This window comes from Ceratotherium simum, chromosome 3 (genome assembly GCF_057802395.1).
Source record: "Ceratotherium simum simum isolate JZ-2026a chromosome 3, ASM5780239v1, whole genome shotgun sequence".
Lineage (NCBI taxonomy): Eukaryota > Metazoa > Chordata > Mammalia > Perissodactyla > Rhinocerotidae > Ceratotherium > Ceratotherium simum.
Genome location: NC_141902.1, coordinates 75560078 through 75582749, shown reverse-complemented (window position 1 = coordinate 75582749; position 22672 = coordinate 75560078). Strand labels below are relative to the sequence as shown.

Below are 22672 nucleotides of genomic sequence, written 5' to 3'. Positions count from 1 at the left end.
GGGCGGCAGGGCTTGTCAGCTTTAGAAGACTTGTGCTTCTCAAAGACCCACATAGGGGGTTTGCCCCACCTTCCAAAGCCTGAAACAATTGGGTGCTCCTGTGCCTGAGGCCAGCCCCACCCAGATGCAATCCTTAGAGAGCTGACAAGAGACATAAAGGCTGGAGGCTTATAGCAATTGTAAGCCCCTAAGCCTAACAACCTGCCACGCTGGGGGCCTACTCACTTAAAAGAAATACTGCAACACAAATGTGGTATTAGAACTTGCAGCCTACTGTGCTGGGGCACCCACACCTGATAAAGAGACTGAAGGGCCCACAACAAGTACAAGTAGCTGAGCATTACAACAACTGGCCAGGAGCATAACTGGGCCTCCCTGGGCGCCTACAGGGAGAGCAAACAGGCCACAACAGAAGGACACATGTCACCCACATAGGGGTCACCCCTGGAACATTGAGAACTGAGGGAAGCACACTGCAGGCCTCCTAAGCCACCACTTACATAAGGTCACCTATCCAGGAGCAGGAGACGTAGCTGACCTACCTGATAGGTAGACACAAGCACAGGGAAAGAGGAAAAATGAGGAGGCAAAGGAATACATTCCAAGTAAGGGAACAGGACAAAACCCCAGAAAAGGAACTAAGTGAAACAGAAATGAGCAACCTACCTGACAGAGAGTTCAAACAAAGAGTGTTAAGGATGTTCGCTGCTCTGGGGAGAAGAATAGATGAACTCAGTGAGAATGTCAACAAAGAAATGGAAGATATAAAAAAGAACCAATCAGAAATGAAAAATACAATACTGCAAATGAAAAATTCATTAGAGGGACTCAAAAGCAGAGTAGAGGATACAGAAGAACGGATCTGCAAGCTGGATGAAAGACTAGAAGAAATTACCCAACCTGAACAGATAAAAGAGAAAAGAATTGAAAAGAGTGAGGACAGTCTAAGGGACCTCTGGGACAACATCAAGCACACAAACATCCATGTTATAGGTGTCCCGGAAGGAGAAAAGTGAGACAAGGGGGCAGAGAATCTATTTGAAGAAATAATAGATGAAAACTTCCCTAACCTAAGGAAGGAAACAGGTACGGGAAGCACAGAGAGCCCCAAACAAGATAAACCCAAAGAGGCCCACACCAAGACACATCATAATCAAAATGTCCAGAATTAAAGATAAAGAGAGGCCAGCCCCATGGCTTGGCGGTTAAGCATGCCGCTCTGCTGCTGGCGGCCCGGGTTCGGATCCTGGGCATGCACTGACACACCGCTTCTCCAGCCATTCTGGGGCCGCGTCCCACATACAGCAACTGGAAAGATGTGCAGCTATGACATACAACAATCTACTGGGGCTTTGGGGGAAAATAAATAAATAAATAAAATCTTTAAAAAAAAAAAAAAGATAAAGAGAGAATCCTAAAAGCCGCAAGAGAAAGTCAAGTTACATACAAAGGAAACCCCATGGCACTATCAGCTGACTTCTCAGCAGAAACCTTACAGGCTAGAAGAGAGTGGCAAGATATATTTAAAGTGCTAAAAGGAAAAAACTTACAGCCAAGAATACTCTACACAGCAAGGTTATCATTCAAAATGGAAGGAGAGATCAAAAATTTCCCAGAGAAGCAACAATTAAAGGAGTTCGTCAGCAAGAAACCAGTGCTACAGGAAATGTTAAAGGGACTGATTTAAGCGAAAAAGAGAAGACCACAAATAGGAAAAATTATCTATTTCCATGATAAGAGGGTAATGGATACAAATGCACAAAAAAGAGGTTAGATATGATATCAAAAACATAAAAGGAGGGAGGAGGGCAGTTAAAGAGTAGAGCTTTCAGACAGAGGTCAAACTAAAGAGACCATCAATTCTGTATAGAAGAAGAAAGGAACAGAGAAGGACTACTAAAAAACTGAGAAATGAAAGTTAAAAAATGGCAGTAAGTCCATAGTTATCAATAGCTGCTTTAAACGTCAATGGACTAAATGCTCCAATTAAAAGGCATAGGGTGGCTGATTGGATAAAAAAAATAAGACCCATTTATATGCTGCATACAAGAGACACACTTCAGACCTAAAGACACTCACAAACTGAAAGTGAAGGTATGGAAAAAGATACACCATGCAAATGGCAATGAAAAGAAAGCTGGGGTAGCAGTACTCATATAAGACAAAATAGACTTTAAAACAAAAACTGTAAAAAGAGACAAAAAAGGGCATTACATAATGATCAAGGGAACAATCCAACAAGAGGATATAACACTTGTAAATATCTATGCACCCAATGTAGGTGCACCTAAATATATAAAGCAATTATTAACAGACATAAAAACAGAAATAGACAATAACACAATAATAGTAGGGGACTTTAACACTCCACTTACACCAACTGATAGATCATCCAAACAGAAGATCAATAAGGAAACATTGGCCTTAAATGATACACTAGAACGGATGGACCTAGTAGATAAATACAGAGCATTCCATCCAAAAACCGAAGAATACACGTTATTTTCAAATGCACATGGAACATTCCCCAGGATTGATCACGTATTAGGCCACAAAACAAGCCTCCATAAATTTAAGAAAATTGAAATAATACCAAGCATCATTTCTGACCACAACGTTAAGAAACTAGAAATCAACTATAGGAAGAAAATCAGAAAAGCCACAAATACGTGGAGAATAAACAAAATGCTACTGAACAAAGACTGGGTCAACGAAGAAATCAAAGAAGAAATCAAAAAATACCTGGAGACAAATGAAAATGAAAATACGACATGCCAGAATTTATGGGATACAGCAAAAGCGGTTCTCAGAGGGAAGTTTATAGCCATACAGGCCTGTCTCAACAAACAAGAAAAATCTCAAATAAACAATCTAACAATGCACCTAAAGGAACTGGAAAAAGAAGAACAAATCAAGCCCAAAATAAGTAGAAGAATGGAAATAATAAAAATCAGAACAGAAATAAATGAAATAGAGACCACAAAAACCATAGAAAAAATTAGTAAAACCAAGAGCTGGTTCTTTGAAAAGATAAACAAAATTGACAAACCTTTAGCTAGACTCACCAAGAAAAAAAGAGAGAAGGCACAAATAAGTAAAATTAGAATTGAAAGAGGAGAAATTACAACAGACACCTCAGAAATACAAAAGATTATAAGAGAATACCATGAAAAGCTATAGGCCAACCAATTCGACAATCTGGAAGAAATGGATAAATTCTTAGAATCATACAACCTTCCAAAGAAGTAGAGAATTTGAATAGACCAATCACCAGTAAGGAGATCGAAACAGTAATCAAAAACCTCCCCAAAAATAAAAGTCCAGGACCAGACGGCTTCCCTGGTGAATTCTACCAAACATTCAAAGAAGACTTAATACCTATGCTTCTCAAAGTCTTCCAAAAAATTCAGGAGGTGGGGAAGCTCCCTAACTCATTCTACGAAGCCAATATTACCCTGATACCAAAACCAGACAAGGACAAGACAAAAAAAGAAAACTACAGGCCAATATCACTGATGAACATCGATGCAAAATCCTCAACAAAATACTAGCAAATCGCATACAATAATACGTTAAAAAGATTGTACACCGTGATCAAGTGGGATTTATTTCAGGTATGCAGGGATGGTTTAACATGCGCAAATCAATCAATGTGATACACCACATTAATAAAATGAAGAATAAAAATCACATGATCATCTCAATAGATGCAGAGAAAGCATTTGACAAGATACAGCATCCATTTATGATAAAAACTCTGAATAAAATGGGTATAGAAGGAAAGTACCTCAACATAATAAAGACCATATATGAGAAACCCACAGCTAATATCATCCTCAATGGTGAAAAACTGAAAGCTGTCCCTCTAAGAACAGGAACCAGAGAAGGATGCCCACTCTCACCACTCCTATTTAACATAGTACTGGAAGTCCTAGCCAGAGCAATCAGGCAAGAGAAAGAAATAAAAGGGATCCAAATTGGAAAGGAAGAAGTGAAACTGTCACTATTTGCAGATGACATGATTTTATATATAGAAAACCCTAAAGAATCCACCAGAAAACTTTTAGAAGTAATAGACGAATATGGTAAAGTTGCAGGATATAAAATCAACATGCAAAAATCAGTTGCATTTCTATACACTAACAACAAAGTGTAGCAGAAAAAGAAATTAAGAATACCATCCCATTTACAATTGCAACAAAAAGAATAAAATACCTAGGAATAAACTTAACCAAAGAGGTGAAAGAGCTGTACACCGAAAACTATAAAACATTGCTGAAAGAAATTGAAGAAGACACAAAGAAATGGAAATATATTCCATGCTCTTGGATTGGAAGAATTAACATTGTTACGATGTCCATACTTCCTAAAGCCATCTATAGATTCAATGTAATCCCTATCAAAGTTCCAACAACATTTTTCACAGAAATAGAAGAAAGAATCCTAAAATTCATATGGAGCAACAAAAGACCCCGATTAGCTAAAGGAATCCTGAGAAAAAAGAACAAAGCTGGAGGTATCACACTCCCTGATTTCAGAATATACTACAAAGCTATAGTAACCAAAACAGCATGGTACTGGCACAAAAACACACACACAGATCAATGAAATAGAACCGAAAGCCCAGAAATAAACCCACACATCTATGGACAGCTAATCTTTGACAAAGGAGCCAAGAACATACAATGGAGAAAAGAAAGTCTCTTCAACAAATGGTGTTGGGAAAACTGGATAGCCACATGCAAAGTAATGAAAGTAGACCCTTACCTTACACCATACACAAAAATTAACTCCAAATGGATTCAAGACTTGAATGTTAAGACCTGAAACTATGAAACTTCTAGAAGAAAACATAGGCAGTACACTCTTCCACATCGGGCTTAGCAACATATTTTCAAGCACCATGTCTGACTGGGCAAGAGAAACAATAGAAAAAATAAACAAATGGGACTACACCAAACTAAAAAGTTTCTGCACAGCAAAGGACACCATCAACAAAATGAAAAGACAACCTAACAATTGGGAGAAGATATTTGCAAAGCATGCATCTGATAAGGGCTTAATCTCCAAAATATATAAAGAACTCATGCATCTCAACAACAAAAAAACTAACAACCCAACTAAAAATGGGCAAAAGACCTGAACAGACATTTCTCCAAAGAAGATATACAGATGGCCAACAGACACATGAAAAGATGTTCTAAATCATTAACTATCAGGGAAATGCAAATCAAAACTACAATGAGATATCACCTCACGCCCGTCAGAATGGCTATAATTAACAAGACAGGAAACAACAAGTGTTGGAGAGGATGTGGAGAAAAGGGAACTCTCATACACTGCTGGTGGGAGTGCAAACTGGTGCAGCCACTATGGAAAACAGTATGGAGATTCCTCAAAAAATCAAGGATAGAACTACCATATGATCCAGCTATTCCACTGCTGGGTATCTGTCCAAAGAACTTGAAAACACCAATGCGTAAAGATACATGCACCCCTGTGTTCATTGCAGCGTTATTCACAATAGCCAAGACTTGGAAGCAACCTAAGTGCCCATCAAGGGACGAATGGATAAAGAAGATGTGGTATATATGCACAATGGAATACTACTCAGCCATAAGAAACGATGAGATCCAGCCATTTGTGACAATATGGATGGACATTTCGGGTATTATGCCAAGCGAAATAAATCAGAGGGAGAACATCAAATACCATATGATTTCCTTCATTAAGTAGTAGATAATAACAACAATAAACAAACACATAGAGACAGAGATTGGGTTGGTGGTTACCAGAGGGGAAGGAGGGAGGGAGGAGGGTGAAAGGGATAATTCGGCACATGTGTGTGGAGATGGGTTGTAATTAGTATTGGGGTGGTGAACATGATGTAATCTGTGCAGAAATAGAAGTATAATGATGTACACCTGAAATTTATACAATGTTATAACCCAATGTTACTGCAATAAATAAAAAATTAAGGAAAAAAAAAAAGAAGAGGGGAATTATAGTTGTAATGAATGATGCTCAGTGGGACTGTTGGGGAAACTTTGACACCAATGTCTTATAAAAAATGACTTTCTATACTGCTCTGTTTCAGGCACTGAGTATAATTTTCTTGTCTTGTAGATTGTCAAGTGCATATCTATGGTTAATTTCTTGTAACTTGTTAATAATAAACATTCAATTAGGAAGGTTTTCTTCTTCAACTTCCCTAACTTCTCCATGCTTTGTAGCTTTGAAATGACATTGCCTGGCTGACAACTGGAATGACATTGCAATTCTTTCCTACCACAACATTGGAAGTGCTGATGTTGTCACTTGTACAAATTTCTTTTGCTGGAAATGATCAGAACACTGATATCCTGAGGTAACATTACAATTTTTAATAAATTTATTTTTCATGGATTATTTTTGTTTTTTTAAGTAATCAATAATGTAATTAGCTTTGTGAAAAGTCTATAAATCTAAACAGTGTGAGATATTAATAATCTGGCGAGTCATCAGAGGCTTCTGTCTCATTTATTTCTAGGAATTTTGCACTTCCTCTTTTCTGAGTAATGATGGAAAAAGTCTAGTAGAGTAATAAATTAGTATATCTTATGTGCGGATATGTGGTGAACCATCCAGTCTTTTCCATGGTTGACAAATGGACGTGTATACTTCTCATATTTCCGTATTTTCACTCTATTTCCGCAGATTGATGTGAACTAAGACCTTGGTTTCATATGAAAAAAAAAATCATTCCCTCCTCTTGAGATGTGACAAGAAGGAAAGTATTGGGAATAATTCTATCTCATCCTCAAGAGCCAGTAGGAATTCTAACACCAGTAAGCATTTTGTCCTGGAGATACTGCATTCCTCTGAGCACATTGTAACACTCTATGACAGTAAGACTCTGGCTATGCTGGTCAGCTATGAGGCTGGATCATTGACTGTGATGACTGGTCTCCATGTTAAATATGTGCCAGGGTAATGGAATCCTGAGTGTTCAGTGTCTGTGACATATCTCAGGATCATAATCCCTTGTACAAATGTGCCTGGATCAGTGATGACTTCAAAAATGGATCTTGTTAGAATCTGAACAAAATGAGTGACAAAATCACTTCTGTGAGCTGAGGTCCAGCACAAGGGGCCATGCTAGACAGAAATGGGGAGAGGGGTTCAGTTTGTTTAGCTGGTGGTACCAATAGGGACTAGAGTAATTGAACGCCATCCTGATTGCATACGGTAGGGGAAATGAATTGTATAGAGGTCGATAACTGTCTGATTTAGGGATGACATGGCAACTCTTTCAGTGCTTGGCTGGCAGCATTCATTCACTCATAGTAATCAGACCCTGGAGAACCAGCACATGAGTAGAGAGACAGGGGTAAATGGTTACACCTGCCTTTGAACTGGTCACACATTTTTCTTAGGTGCCAAAATCTTCCAAGTGAGGAGCCATCTATTAAGGTCAATTAGGTAGTCAAGGCAGAAGATATAAGTGTTTACTTATTTATCTCTTAAGTAAAAGAAACATCAAAATTGAAGAATAGTTTCTATTTGTGAAAATGTCTTAAAATATGTTTTAATTTCCTTGCTGACCAAGTCACAGGAATTGGAACAGTTTTTTCTTTTCCCCTGAGAAAGTTTCCCAAAGAAAAATGTTCTAGACATTTAAGTTATGGATTCAAGTAGATACTATATTAAACATTTTTAATTATAAAATGATTACATTTCCAATTTTTGGTATTTCAGGTAGATTTCATTGCCTAATATTCATATTTTATTAGTATGTTTCATAGTTAGTGATCCTAGTTTTAATGCCTGATGCTGAGGAAGGCCTTTGGGGAAACTTTGAGACCAAGATGCTATGACCTTCAATGCTACCCTGTTCCAAGTAGCGAGCATAATTTTTCTTGTTATACAGTCAAGTGAATATCTATGTTTTATTCTATATAACCTATTATTAGTAAACTTTCAGTTATGATGGTATTGTTTGTCAAATTCCCTAATTTTCCAATATATTTTATAAATTAGAGTCAATATTGGAGTTGGTTGGAAATCCCACCACTGTTCCAATGAACTGCTGATTGTGTCACTTGTACCAGCTCCCTTCTACAGGAATGATCAGAACAGTACACTCCAGAGTTAACATTGCAGAGGTAACATTTTTAATAAATGCATTTTCCTGGGTTATTTCTATTATTTATTTTTAGCAAACAAGATTACAAGTGGTTTTGTGAAGAATCTCTTAATCCAAACAATGTGAGACCTTAATAATCTGGGTTATCTGAGGCTTCTGTGTACTTTTTCGCGGGATTTTTATGCTTTCTCTGTTTTGAATAACATCAGAAGATCCTACTAGAGAAATAGTATTTTTATATACTTGTGTCTAGTAAACTTCTTGTATTGTACATGGTTAACAGATGAGCATGTGTACTTCTCACCTTTCCATAATTTTACCCTATGCCAGTAGATCGACATGCACCAAGAACTCGGTTTCATATAAAAGCTTTTATTCCTTCCCCTTGAGCTATGAAATGAAGGAAAGTGTTGGGAATAATTCTGCCTCCCATCCTCAAGGGCCAGTGGTAATTTTCATGCTGGTAAGCATTTTGTCCTGAAGATGCTGACATTCCCCTCAGGGAACCATAACACTCCAATCACAAGACTTTGGCTATACAAGTCAGCTATGAGGCTGGATCACTGACAGTAGGTGGCTGGTCTCCGTGATTGAATAAAGTGTGTCAGTGTGTCCCAGGGAGACGGAATCCTGAGTGCTCAGTGTCTGCCACATATTTCAGATTCAACCTCCCTTTTACAAATGTGCCTGGATCAAGGATGACTTCAAAAGTGGGTCTCATTGGAATCTGAACAAAATGAGTGAGAAAATCACTTCTATGAGGTGAGGTCCAGCACAAGGGAAAATATTATGCAAAAAATATGGAGGGAAATTCAGTTTGGTCAGCAAGTGATACTGAAAAAGAGGGACTGTGGTGTTGGAAAATTAACATGCTGGCATATACTAGAAGAAATGAATTGTACAGAAGCTATAAATAACCGTGGTGGTATGACATGGCAGTTCTTTGAGTGCTTGGCTGGCAGCATCCATGCACCCACAGTAAACAGACCGGGGAGAACCAGTAAATGAGTAGTAAACACTGCAGAAAATGGGTGTGCCTACACTTGAGCCATTCACACATTTCCTTAAATGTCACGTCTTTTGTGAGGATCAGCATGTTTAGGTCTATTACATAGTCAATTAGAAAGAAATTAGTTTTTGCTTGTCATTTATCTCTTGAGCAAAAGAAATATTGAAGAGATATATGAATATCAATTTCAATTGAATATTGAAGGAAAATTGAAGGACAGATTGTATTCATTGAATTCTTTTATTATATGCTTTAATTTGCTTGCTAACCCAGTCTCAGAGATTAGAACACTTTTTTTTTCTTTTTCCTCTCACTCAGGGAGAAATTTTTTAGATATATGATGATGGAGTAAATTAGATACTTTATTAAACATTTTTAACAAGAAATAGTTAAATTTCCAATTCTTGGAATTTTATGTGGATATCATTGGCTAATATTCATATTCTTTCAATGTGTTTATGTGTTTAGAGAGAAGTTATAATTTCAGTGAGTGATGCTCAGAGGGGCCTTTGGATCAACTTTGAGACCAAAGTCTTAGAAAAATTGTTTTTCTATACTACCCTTTTCCAAGGAACAAGCATAGTTTTACTAGTTACATAGATGATCAAGTGACTGTCTATTCACTTGAAGGTTGAATAAGGTTGACTCCTTATTGTTGTCAATAAACATTCAATTGGGAAGGTTTTGTTTCACAACTTCCTTAATTTCCTCTGTGCCTTGTAGAATGGAAGTGATTTTGGAATAGCATGAAACACTCACCACCATAGCAAATAAGTGCTGATTTTGTCACTTTTGCCTGTTCCTTTTTCTGGGATGAAACAAAACAATGCTCTCCAAAGGTAATAAGCAGTTTTAAATAAATTTACTCTTAAAGGCTTATTTTTATTATATTTTTCTGTAATCAAGTGGATAATTTGTTTTGTGATATATCTGTTAATCCAGACAATGTGAGTTATTAATTAATCTGGTGAGTCATCTGATATTTTATCTCCTTTATTTCTGAGATTTTTATGCTTTCTCCCTTTCAATAGCATCAGAAACATCCCAGGAAAGTAATATAAGTATATTTGATATGAAGGTACATAATAAACTTTCCTGTCTTGTGCACTTTTGATAAATGGACATGTATACATCTCATCATTCTGTATTTTTACTCTATTTCCATAGGTCAACAAGAACAAAGCTCAGGTTTCATATGAAAATGTTTATTCCTTTCCCTTGAGATAAGACATGAAGGAAAGGCCCATCTTCAAGGGCCAGTGGGACTTCTTAGGTGGGTAAGCATTTATATAATACTTCTAGGGATTATATAATACTCAAATTACCATAAACACTGTATATGATAGCCAGCTGTGAAAAATGGATCATTGATGTGGGGGCTGGTCTTCATAACTGAATAGGGTGGATAAGTATGTCCCAGAGTGATGAACTTTGGAGTGCTCAGTTTTTTTTACTTTGTGAGGCATTTTAGAAACTTGTGTCTATTAATGATTACTGTAATAATTGATCTCATTGAAAAATATGAACAAAATGAGTTACATAATCACTTCTGTGAACCTGAGTTCCAGCACAGATGTTTACCCTAAGCAAAATATATACGGAGGGAGATCAGTGTTTTTATTTGTGTGGTACCAGCAAGAACTGTGGTATTGGAAAGCAAAACTGATAGCATGCATTAGAGAAATTGAATTCTACGGTGGTCTATACATAGCCAATTTGCGGGTCAAATTACAACTCTTTGAGTGCTTAGCTAGCAGCATAAATACACTTGTAGTAAACAGATCCTAGGGAACTCGCACTTGGGTACAGGCATACCTGGGAGCTATTACAGGTTTGGTTCCACACCCCTGCAATAAAGTGAATGTCTCAATAAAGTGAGTCACACAAAGGGACATCACTACAGATATAACTCCTACTGCCTCCCTTGTCCTTTTTTCCCTGAGTACTCACCTTTTACTAATTCTCTGCCTGAACTGCCTTTCTTTATTTTTTGTTTGTTTGTTTTTTGTTTTTGTTTTTTTTTTGTGAGGGAGATCAGCCCTGAGCTAACATCCATGCTAATCCTCCTCTTTTTTTGCTGAGGAAGACCGGCTCTGAGCTAACATCTATTGCCAATCCTCCTCCTTTTTTTTTTCCCCCAAAGCCCCAGTAGATAGTTGTATGTCATAGTTGCACATCCTTCTAGTTGCTGTATGTGGGACACGGCCTCAGCATGGCCAGAGAAGCGGTGCGTCAGTGTGCGCCTGGGATCCGAACCCAGGCCGCCAGCAGCGGAGCGTGCGCACTTAACCGCTAAGCCATGGGGCCGGCCCTGAACTGCCTTTCTACTCTGAAGAGAATATTAAACAATTACCACTGAAAATAAAACTACCTGAGGCTGTAGACAAACCTCCTCAGGTGTCCTTCACCCCTTGGTCAAAGACAGAACTAAGAGCTATAGTCGAAGAATTTCCTAAACCTATGGAGGCCACAGGCCTGACTGAACTCATGACTATAGTTGAGCATTTTGAAAGGATCCTGGAGCAAGATCTCCAACAGAAATCCACCAAGCTAATAGCTATACAGCTACAATAGCTCCAAGGCTGGAGACCCAAAATAACACCTGGGCCTCCCACATTGCGCTCCCCAGGAGTCCATCTTCAAAAAAACACTGGCCCAAAGGTCAATGTCTCAATTGTGATCAGCTGGGACACTAGAAAAGAGATTGCACTCAAAGGTCCTATGCAAATCTTTCTCTAATGCCCTCATATCTATCTCCAGGGAAGGCCCCCATATGGGCCCCTCCCAAAGAGGATGGGACTCTGAGGGATTTCCTGATAAACTGCTATGTTACTTCCTTAAGCAGCCAAGGGGAAACTAAAATTAAAATTAATGGGATTATTTGATCTGCCAGAAATATTTACTGTTTGTTTCAACTGAATCCTGATTTAATAACTTTGAGGTCAGAAATCTGGCTAAATTGGAAACTGATATTCAGAGCCTGATAGGAATTTTTTTTTTGGCCTTCTACCCTATGCTAAAATAAAACTATGTACCCAGAGGGAAAGAAAAATATTGGAGGTAAGGAAATTGGAAGGGCAGAACAGCTTCTTTGTCCTTCAGGCTTCAATCCAGTTCTTTGGGGAACTGGAAACAACTATCTTTGTCTTGTAACTCTCTGCAGGGCCAAAAGTGTGGCTTTAGAAGTTCAAAGTTTACCCACCCTTTTGCCAATTCCCAAACCTCACCTATTCCTCTCAAAACGCTTAAAAAGATCAGGACATGTCTAATATAATTGTCCTGCATTTAGTCTGTGCCTTTGTGATGTAAATTTTCTATCCCCATCTTCTGGAGCACCTAAGAACCATTCCTTGAAATGCAAACATTTCTCATCAGAAAGGGGGGAGGTATTTGGAACCTACGCTAAAAAATATCTTAAATGTCCTCTCCACAAATACTAGCAAAAACAAAAGCTGTAAGATCTCTGATTGCATCTGTTTGTGTATTTGTGTGTATGTTCATATATACATATCTATATCTACATATGAATATATATATGTTGTAAATGTGAGATATTTTTCTTCCTTTGGGAGATATTGCTAAAATTTATTTGTAAACAAGCTCTGTTTAGTTGGTGTGAAGGCAGGCACTTAGAAGGAGTGGGCATTCTAAAGTTCTCAGGAATATGGAAACAAACTAACCCAAATGTTCTTTCAAGTTCAAGTAATCTAAGATAATCTTTTATAAATAAAAGCTAGTTTAAGTTTGTTGGTTTAATTAAAACAGACATGTCTTCAGAGTTATCAGCATTAAATATAATACTTTTATTCTGCCTAGGCTTACAAATTTGTCAGCAAGAAAAACAACTTAGTATGATGAAATTTTCATAAGTAATGTAACTGCAGGCCCTCCAGGACCAGTTCAACTGACCCCATTTTATCAACAGCGTAATAGAGAAATTCTTTCAGAAAATTTGCAAAGTCACATAGCCAGAGGATGCACAGAAGAAGAAACTTGACCTGAAATGACCGTGGAACCAAAGATTCTCCTCCCCACGGAACCAAAGGACCAGGTCATGACCAGAACTTTAAAGTCAGACTCTAATCAGAAGCGAGGGGTCTGTCATTCAGGAAGATATGGTGTTAAAATTCCTTCCCCACTTCATCATAAATGTTTAGAACCTCACCATAAATGCTTAAAGAATGTTCAGAAACTTACCATAAATGCTTGAAGCCCACAAATCAAAACCTGTCCCACTAGCATTTCTGCATGCCAGCCTATTCTCCCTAACCTCTTAAACTTTGCCCCAAATCCTGAATCAGGGAGACAGATCTCCCTGTCTCCCTGCAGATCCATCTCACAGAATATAACTGAATTCTTTTCCCAAAAGCTGATGCCATAATTAATTGGCTTGTTTATGCACATCAAGTAGGAGAACCCCATTTTTGTGTAGTAACAGTAATCTAAACCTAATTGTTAAGAGCAAGTAAATTAAATAATGTAAACAGAATAAAAGGATTTTTAGGTGAACTTTTCAAATAAGTTTCCCAAATCTTTTTGGCAACCTGAAACTTTAGAGTGTTGCTAAGTTAAATTAAATGATAGAGACTTATGGAATATCTAGATCATTCCCTAATAAGATAAAATATTGAAAATTAATTACTGAACATAGATTTATCTCCTGTGGCTTCTTGTAACAGAGGAACTAGATAGAACTGGGTCTATGAGTTAAATGTGTCTTATTTCATGCTGAGGATTTTTTTATGAGAAAGCACATATTTCTAGAAATTGTAAAAAGTGTTTATAACTCAACCAATCCACAGAATGCTAATGTAAAACAGTTTATAATCACTTACTTCTTACTTTTCACTAAAAATTAAAGGTTTCTAAGGGTTAAAAATTCTAATATATGTAATTAAAACCACTGATCATAACATGGAAAGGAATTTTATGTATAGTCAAGACTGGCTAAGATTGGAATCCTTTTTTATGCTGTGTCTATATAGGTATATAAATATTCTAGAAATTGTGAGATGTTCCTAAAATCCTAATGTGTCCTAGTATAAGGTTATCAGTTATAATTCTGGTTATTATCTTAAAATGTTGTGTGTCACAGAAATAACCAAATTTCTTTGTCAATTGCATTATAATGAACCTTTTTTCAGTCTTTTGTCATTTATACTTTGATGCCCGCACAAGAATCAAGAAGACTAATAGCAAGGAAACTCGTAAAACTGAACTGGGTCTTTGTCATCAAAATTGAGACTCATACTAAAAGGACTGAATTTGAGTATCAAGAAAATACCCTAACTGACTTTCATGCAAAGGCAGTAGCATCAGACTCTTTTGCTATTCTGATGTCCTTATAACATGACAACAGTGTGCTCCTCAGTCAGAGAAATTAGGATGAGTAAACAATGGCTGTAAATTAAATGAACAGTTGGGCTATGGGAAACCCAAGACAGCCACTTGTTTCTTCTCAGCTCCCTGGCAAACCCCATTTTCCTGTTTTTGCATTTCTTCACTCACCATAGTTCATTTGAGATGACTCAAATTATGGATTGACATTGGTGGAGAGACTTCTACAAAATTACAAAAATAGTTTACCAGCAGTGCTGGTAGCTGCTGGGTTCATAAAAAAAAAAACTATTTTTGTCCCCAGAGGCCTCAGACCTCCCCTTTCTGGACCCTTTATATACCTGCAACTAGACTTCATTCAAGTGCCACTTATAATAGCTTATCAATATGTTCTTGTTACTGTATGTATGTTTTCTAGATGGGTTGAGGCTTTTCCCTGTTGCAAGGCTGATGCCCTCGCAGTGGCAAAGAAACTGTTAGAGAATGTGTTTCCCACTTAGGGTATAACTTCCACAATCTCCAATGATTGAGGTACCCACTTCACTGGGCAAATTATATGAGCCTTAACGAAAGTCTCGCAAACTTCTTGAAATTATCACTGTCCCTATCAGGTAATGTTGACTAACCCTTGTGCTGTCAAGCTCCAGGGAGTGGACTCTTGGATTCATGTGTTGCACCTTAAGAAGGCACCAAACCCAATCTGGACCTGCACACTGTCCGGTGACCTCTAATTTAAGATTTCTAGGAATTGAAACAGATGGCATCTGAAGGAGGCAGCTTTTCCAGGATGACTGAACCAGGCCTGTACACCCTTTCCTCTCTATTTTTTCTTACTTCATTTTCTCCCTCTTTTTCTTTGAAGGACAATGCCCTTGTCCGCATTTACCAATCTATTGCAAGAGGGGGGACCTCTCCAATTGTTATACTTGTCATCAGAAACCAAGACAGGAATGACCCCTTAGTTCCCCCTAAGGATCTTCACTGGAATTTCAAAAATCATTATATTTAGATAGTCGTTCAATATGTAATAATACAATATCTGAATCTTGGCTGAATGATGCTAACACCTCTATACCATACCAACGAACAGGTCCTTGCATGTCATCCATAACATAACAACAAATATACAAAGCAGAATTAAAAACAACCTAACAAACCCAGTTTGCAAGATGCTTCTAAACCAGGAGCCCAGACCTGAAGATAACCAGCTAAATAGATCAAAGGACCATAGATCATCAGGTGAAATTTGTTGTAGCCACTGTGTTTGTTCCCTCTTGTTATGTAATTGGGTGTCTACTTTTCCATGGGCTACCTTCAGATCTCTCAACTAAAATTGGAGCCTGAAAGGCCTGTAGAGGAACTCTTATGCTGTACTACTCATTGTCAAGTACCCCAAACAGGAAAATGTCAATTACAGAGTCAGTTAATTACACCATCAGTTAGAGACAACAGGAAAAGACATACATTGCGCTCCCAAATAGGAAGTACAACTACTTTACTGCTCCAGCAGGAGGAAGTTTTCCTTCTTGCCCTGCAAGAAGTCCAGCCAATAGAAATGCCCCGGCTCAGCCAATAAGAAACTATCATCACTTGTTTTCCTTGCTGATGACTTCCCTGTCCTGTTCTCCTTTCTATAAAAGCCTTCCATCTTGTATAACCCCTCAGAGTATCTCTCTGCCTGCCAGAAGAGATGCTGCCTGATTTATGAATCATTTAATAAAGCCAATCATATCTTCAAATTTACTCAATTGAATTTTGTTTTTTAACAGAGGGAAGGGGCATTTTGCTGCTTGGAATTCTCACTACCCCTCTGAAGCAGTGCTGTTTTTGTCACTTGCACCGGTTCCTTTCTCTGGGAAAGATCAAAACAATGCACTCCAGAGGTAATATCAATTTTAGTAAATGTATATTCCTAGATTGTTTTTATTATTTTTTTATTTTTTATTGATTTTTTTTTTTTTTTTTTTTTGGTAAGGAAGATCAGCCCTGAGCTAACATCTACCAATCCTCTTTTTTGCTGAGGAAGACTGGTCCTGGGCTAACATCCGTGCCCATCTTCCTCCACTTCATATGGGACACCGCCACAGCATGGCTTGACAAGCGGTGCATCAGTGCGCGCCTGGGATCCAAACCCCAGGCTGCTGCAGCAGAGCACATGCACTTAACCACTATGCCACGAGACAGGCCCTGGATTGTTTTTATTATTTTATTAAGTAATTTAGAATTTTATTGCTTTTGTGAAGTGTCTGTTAATCCAAACAGTGTGAGACATTAATAATCTGGTGAGTGATCCGAGGCACTGTCTTTTTTTCCCCCCAATTTTTGCACTATCTTTTGAATAACATCAGAAACATCCTAGTAGAGTAATAAATTAGTATATATTATATACAGATACATAGTGAACTTTCCTGTCTTATGTATGGCTGACAAATAGACTCATCTTACTTCTCATCTTGCCTTGTTTTTATTCTCTTCCTACAGGTTGACATAGACCAAAAACTGGGTTTCATGTGAAGGAGTTTATTCCTTCCCTTTGAGATGTGAAGGAATGTATTGAGAATAATTCTACCTTCCATCCTCAAGGTCCTGTGTGAATTCTCACAAAGGTAAGAATTTTGTCCTGAGAATACTGATATATCTTTAGGGAATTGCCATGCTCCAATGACAGTGAGAGTCTCTCTATGCTAGTCAGCCATGGGACTGGGTCACTGATTGTGTTTACTGGTCTCTATGACTTAATAGCATGGTTGTGGTGTCCATTGGTGACAGAATCCTTAGTGTTTAGTGTCTGTCACCTATCTCAGGCTCATAGTCACCTTTATAAACATGCCTGGATCAATGATGTCTTCACTAATTGATCTGTTGGAATGTCTGGACAAAATGAGAGACAAAATAATTACTCTGGAACTGAGTTCAAGACATATAAAAGGCCATATAACAAAGTTAGTGTTATTCTGAAGTATATTGCGATAATTTAAGGTAAATTTTGTAAACATTAGGATTAGTACTAAGCAAATAACTCAAAAAAGGTTAAAAGAGCCACCAAGGAATTAAAATAGTGTTACAGAAAATATTTATTTAATACAAAAAAAGGCAGATAAGAATGAACAGAGGAACCAAAAGATGTAAGATAGCTAGAGAAAAGATAGAAAAATGGCAGGCATAAATCCAATCGTATGACAATTATATTAAATTTAAAGGACTGAAACTGGGGGATTCCGTTAAAAAAATTAAACAGTTGTACACTATTTATAAAAGAGACAGTTTAGAACAAAATACACAAATAGTGAAAGTAAAAGGATGGAAGAAGCTATGTCATGCAAAGAATACACAGAAGAGACCTGGAATGGCTATTCTGATGTCAGAGAAAATAGACTTTAAGGTAAAATATTAGTAGAAATTAAGAAGGATATTATATAATTATAGAAGATCTAATTAATCTGGAATATATAAAAATTATAAACATAATCACCTATAACAGTGTCTCAAATTACATAAAGCAAAAACTGACATAACTGAAGGGATAAATAGGCAATTCAGTGAGAATAACTGGACTCTTCATTACCCTCTTCTTAATAATTGACAGACCAATTAGAAAATCAGTGTGGTATAGCATACTTGAGCAATCTTATCACCCAACTTGACCTGGTATTTATAGAACACTCCTCCCAAGAACAGCAGAACACAAATTATTTTCAAACACACTTGGAGCATTCTCCAGCATAGATCATATGCTAAGTCGTAAAATTGGACTCAATGAATTTAAAAACATTGAGATCATGTAGAGTGTATTCTATGACCACAGGACAATTAAATTAGAAATCAAAACAGAAATAAATCTGGAAATTGCCAAATATTTGGAAATTCACATACTTTACAGAACTCATGGGTCAAAGAGAAAATTATAAAAGAAACTAAAAACATTTAGAACTAAATGGGATACAGCTAAAGACATGCTTAGAGGGAAATTTATAGTTTTAAATTACTATATTGGAAAAGAGGAAATATATTAAATAAATAACCTACGTTTCCACCTTAAGAAACACGAAAATGACTAAATAGAAAATTAAACCCAAATCAAGTACAAAGATTTGAGCAAAAATCAATGACATAAAAATAAAACCCAGAATAACTGTGGAGAAAACCTATGAAACCAAAAGTTGCATTTCTGCAGAGATTAATGAAATTGAAAAGCCTTTAGTTAGACTAACTAAGAAACAAAGCAAGAAGACATAAATCACTAAAATTGGGAATGAAAGAGGGGGCACCACTATTGAGTCTGTAGATTCCATCAGGAGTGTTATTGTTTGTCTCATTGTGTTTTCTTGAGGGGGATATGGCTATGGAGGAAAGCAGGGTTCTTGCTGCGCTTAAAAATCTACAACACAACATAGATATTTAGATTCTCATTGGTGTCAATGCTTAGCTCTATGAATTTTCCAAAAGATCCCTTGATAATATAATATCACTCATTCAAATTTCCTATGTTTCTAGCCAGTGTGTGTTGTTTTAACTAGTCAATAATTTAGTCTATTTTGGGAGGCCTCTCGTAATCACATCAGATATAGACATTAATAATATGGTAAGTCCTCCATGGTTTCCATTCCTATAGATTCTAGGATTTTTGACATTTCTGTGTTTAGCTCAAAGTATAAAGGCATTGGTCATTAACAGTGTTTGACTAGTTCCTTCCTTTTCAGGAATGATGATGTTGGGTGAACATGAGGTATGTGATTGAGAGAATGTCCCTGAGGCCTCAGCAGTGTGTCCTGGGGAAACTGCCCCGAACACAGTTCCTGACAGGCTGGAACACTATGCACTCCTTACTCATTTAGTTATTTTTCTCAAATTATTGTACACTATGTGTTCTCAGTATAGTTGATATCATGCCCTTGGAGTGAAAATTAGTTCTTGGGGAGGAAAAGAAATCTTAAATATTACAGTGGTTCATAGTCCTCCAAACAGCCACAGCACATAAGCAGATATGCAGCATATCTATGGTATTAAAATGTAGGGGGGGTAAAAACTGGGGGAAAGTGTCTAAAAGGATATCCAGGCAGGTGATAATAAGAAAAGTTGAGAAATGCTGTTGTACATGTATAAGGAAATTAATCTTGTTTCTGCCATCTAACTGTGTAAGAATAAGGAGTGACATAAGCCAGAATAGTTGCTACAGATTCTCTCAGTAGTAACAGGTTTTGCAGAGACAGTGATTTTAGAAGATTGTGTTTCTTCTCCCAATTAGAGGCACTTAATATCTTTCTCTTCTACAGTACATTATCGTAACTTAGATCTCAATTATTTTCTGAAGAAGTGTGTCTTTGTAGTTCCCTTGAAGGAAATGGCTGCTTATCTTCTACTGGGACTTTTAGAAAACTCAGTCGAGGTCCACAACCATATATTTGCCAGCAGGAATTTTGAGGACCAAATTTAGTATCTGAGACCAGAGAATTATGTATGCACAGTGATATGTCATTACTCTGGCCCCTAAGATTTCCAAACTTTTGTTCATTAAGAACCAAAGTTCTGTTGGACACAAGTTATCCAGAGCTATTACATGTATGCCAATATATGATAAAAGATGTAGATATAAAAATAACATATTTAAAATACCTGTTGTTGAAATCTTAGGTAAGGAAAGGAAAACGTATTTGGGGAAAATATGTTTGAAAATAGAATTGTAAGCTACCACATTGTGATAAATATTTCTAAATTTGCTTATTGACTTGTCAGGGAGCGAGAAAATGAAATGAAGACAATGTTCTTGTATCAATATGTTTATATTCAGAAGACAAATGCCGGTTTTAATAATTGTATGTTTTTTGCTTAAATTTTCTTTAATGTAAAAGTTAAAATTTTATACCTTTTCATAAATCTAGTATTTAAAGGTATTTTAATGGTTGACATGGTAATAGAAGAAAACCTGTGAATACATTTGATAAAATTTGTGATAGAGTGTTCTGCAGATGACTTCAGAAGGAGAGTATTAGCACATGGCCTTGAGATACACAGCTTTTCACTTGTTTATTGGGTAGTTAGCGAAGTTGAGATCAGTAAATCCCATGAGCAATTGTTCTGTGCATTTTTGAGGATACTGTGAATATAGTAATCAAATGTGTTCTTCATTTTACCACATCTAGACTTTATAGTTATATTGATGTTGTTTAAAAATGAGATTTACATTAGATGCTTTCTTCAAAACCATAGATAAAAATATTACATTTATGGATGTCTTTTAGATGAAGAATGGTTAGAACACTTCTGATTATTGCACAGGAATGTACCTTTTCACTCGATTATTGCTTTGGGGCAAATATTAGACTATTGTTTAAAAAAGTAATTTAGTTTAATTCAATCTTTCTAGATATTTAGATATTATTGATATGTGTATTTTCTCTAAAGATGGTCTTGTGAAAATTAATAAGCTAGAAACAATTTTCTTTTGCCAATGGAGTTGTTAGGAGTGTCCCTTGGACTTCACTGGATACTAATAGAGAAACCATGTTTTCATTGATCTGTGTATAATAGTAAAAAATGTGTTTCCTAACTTTAGTCTTAATAGAATTAGAATATTTTTACCTTGCTAAAATAATTATTAGCCAGCCACTCTCTGTCTATTGAACGTCAAGGAGAAGGGAGAGCAGTGCATGTTTGAAGGTTGTACATGTGACCCACAAAGGACTTAGCAACACCCACCCTTCCCAGTCTGTGTATAGTACAGGATACCCACACTTCACGAATGTTTTATTGTTAAACTGGATTACATGCATGCATGTTTGTGTATGGTTTATATGTACATATATTTGCATTTATTTGTTCTTGAAATGTTATTTTTCCTTTTTATTTTCTTCTGTCAGGTGATGATAGAGCCTAGAAGGAAAGGGAAACTGTCTATGCCTTTCCTTTAACTCTTCAGTGTCAATGTCAGCTCCAGAGAATGAGCTGAGAACTTACTTCTGAATCAGTGGGTCTCCATTCCTCCTGGTGGTCTTTTGGACTCTCTTGCAGGTATGACTACATGGGCAGTGAACTGCCTATTTATCAGTAAAAGGCCCAGGATGGATAGGAGTGATAGATCTTGTTCTTCTTAAGCTTAATGACATTTGGTTGTAGTTAAATAACATTAAAAACCCATTTAAGAGCCAAATGAAAGTGGGCCCAGTAATTGAGTATTACTGCTGTGGGTCATAATAAGTCTTCCTAAATGGGGTTCTTTCCTCAACAATTCCATCCTAAAACTGAATCTATCTCTGTAAGACCATTTACTAAGTTACTTCTTGGCTCTTTATTTGTATGATTGATTTATCAAATGGGCTTTTAATTTCTTATGGCCTGATGTTTTTCAGTCCATTTTTGTGACACAAGCACCTTATGGATTGCCAGGCATAGAATAGGTTCTCAATAAACTCTTATTGAGAATAGATATATCAGTAGATTATTTTGAGTGATTTTGTAAATAACGTGGCCAACTAAGCAGAAAAAGGTAAATGATGAAAAAAGAGACATAATTTTCAGTGGGATTCAGGCAATCCAGTTGGTTTTAGAATTGCACAAGAGAGACGAGCTCTGATGCAATGTGCTGATATTGGAATGTTTAGAGTTATGGAGCTGCTAGCTGTGTTTCAGAGCTGTGTAACAGAGTAAGAAACAGCTTCCAAATGAAATAGATATGAAGGAGTACTAAAGAGTGACTTCCCAGCTTCTAGCTGACTGGCCTTTTTCATTGGAAGTGGTGTTTCTGATGTTTTTCCCCTCAGAAGATGACTTCGTGGGAACTCTTTTGGTAGTGAATGATACCAGTAAATCCCTGAAACAAGACTTTTCAGACAAAGAGCCTTTTCGCTTACCTGTTGTCCAAGGGCCATCCTCTGAAGGTAAGGTTTTTGTCAGAATAGTTCTTGCTTTCTAGGAGCAACCATGTCTGGGAAGAGAATCAGATGTTAATTATCTGAGGATTGATGACTTTTGTTTACATTCTAATTGATTCCAAGGCCCAGAGTGCGTAATGAGTTAAGAAATACAGCTTTTCTGATCTAATAAACAATTCCTCCTTGGCTGGATCCATTGTGTATCCAGAGAATTATTGTATGCATGAGATACAGTAGGTTCTCAATAACTGTTAGACTAGTGGGCAGACAAGTAGTTTTGTCTGAAATAATTGATCAAATGAATGAGTGACATAAATCTTTAAGGAGCCAAAT

At 36.9% G+C, this 22672-nt stretch overlaps 1 long non-coding RNA gene and 2 pseudogenes across 19 annotated transcripts in view; all 3 read left to right on the top strand.

The window, feature by feature from the left end:
* The window catches only part of LOC106800532 (uncharacterized), a 36942-nt gene that overhangs the window by 10504 nt on the left and 3766 nt on the right, over positions 1-22672 (top strand). For 6 of the 19 annotated variants that reach the window (XR_015551595.1, XR_015551593.1, XR_015551598.1 and 3 more), the window contains 11 exons: positions 6234-6367; positions 6697-6887; positions 8020-8144; positions 8787-8887; positions 9858-9973; positions 10302-10407; positions 15113-15271; positions 16241-16354; positions 16953-17077; positions 21329-21479; positions 22229-22345. This is a non-coding gene — a long non-coding RNA (uncharacterized LOC106800532). Of the gene's footprint in view, positions 1-6233; positions 6368-6696; positions 6888-8019; positions 8145-8786; positions 8888-9857; positions 9974-10301; positions 10412-13059; positions 13186-15082; positions 15272-15561; positions 15711-16240; positions 16355-16952; positions 17078-19171; positions 19198-21328; positions 21480-22228; positions 22346-22672 lie in introns of all 19 variants that reach the window. The other 13 variants (XR_015551588.1, XR_015551582.1, XR_015551584.1 and 10 more) reach the window with 13 other exon arrangements.
* On the top strand, positions 7040-7121 carry LOC147917622 (small nucleolar RNA SNORD116; annotated as a pseudogene).
* Positions 8815-8896, top strand: LOC147917621 (small nucleolar RNA SNORD116; annotated as a pseudogene).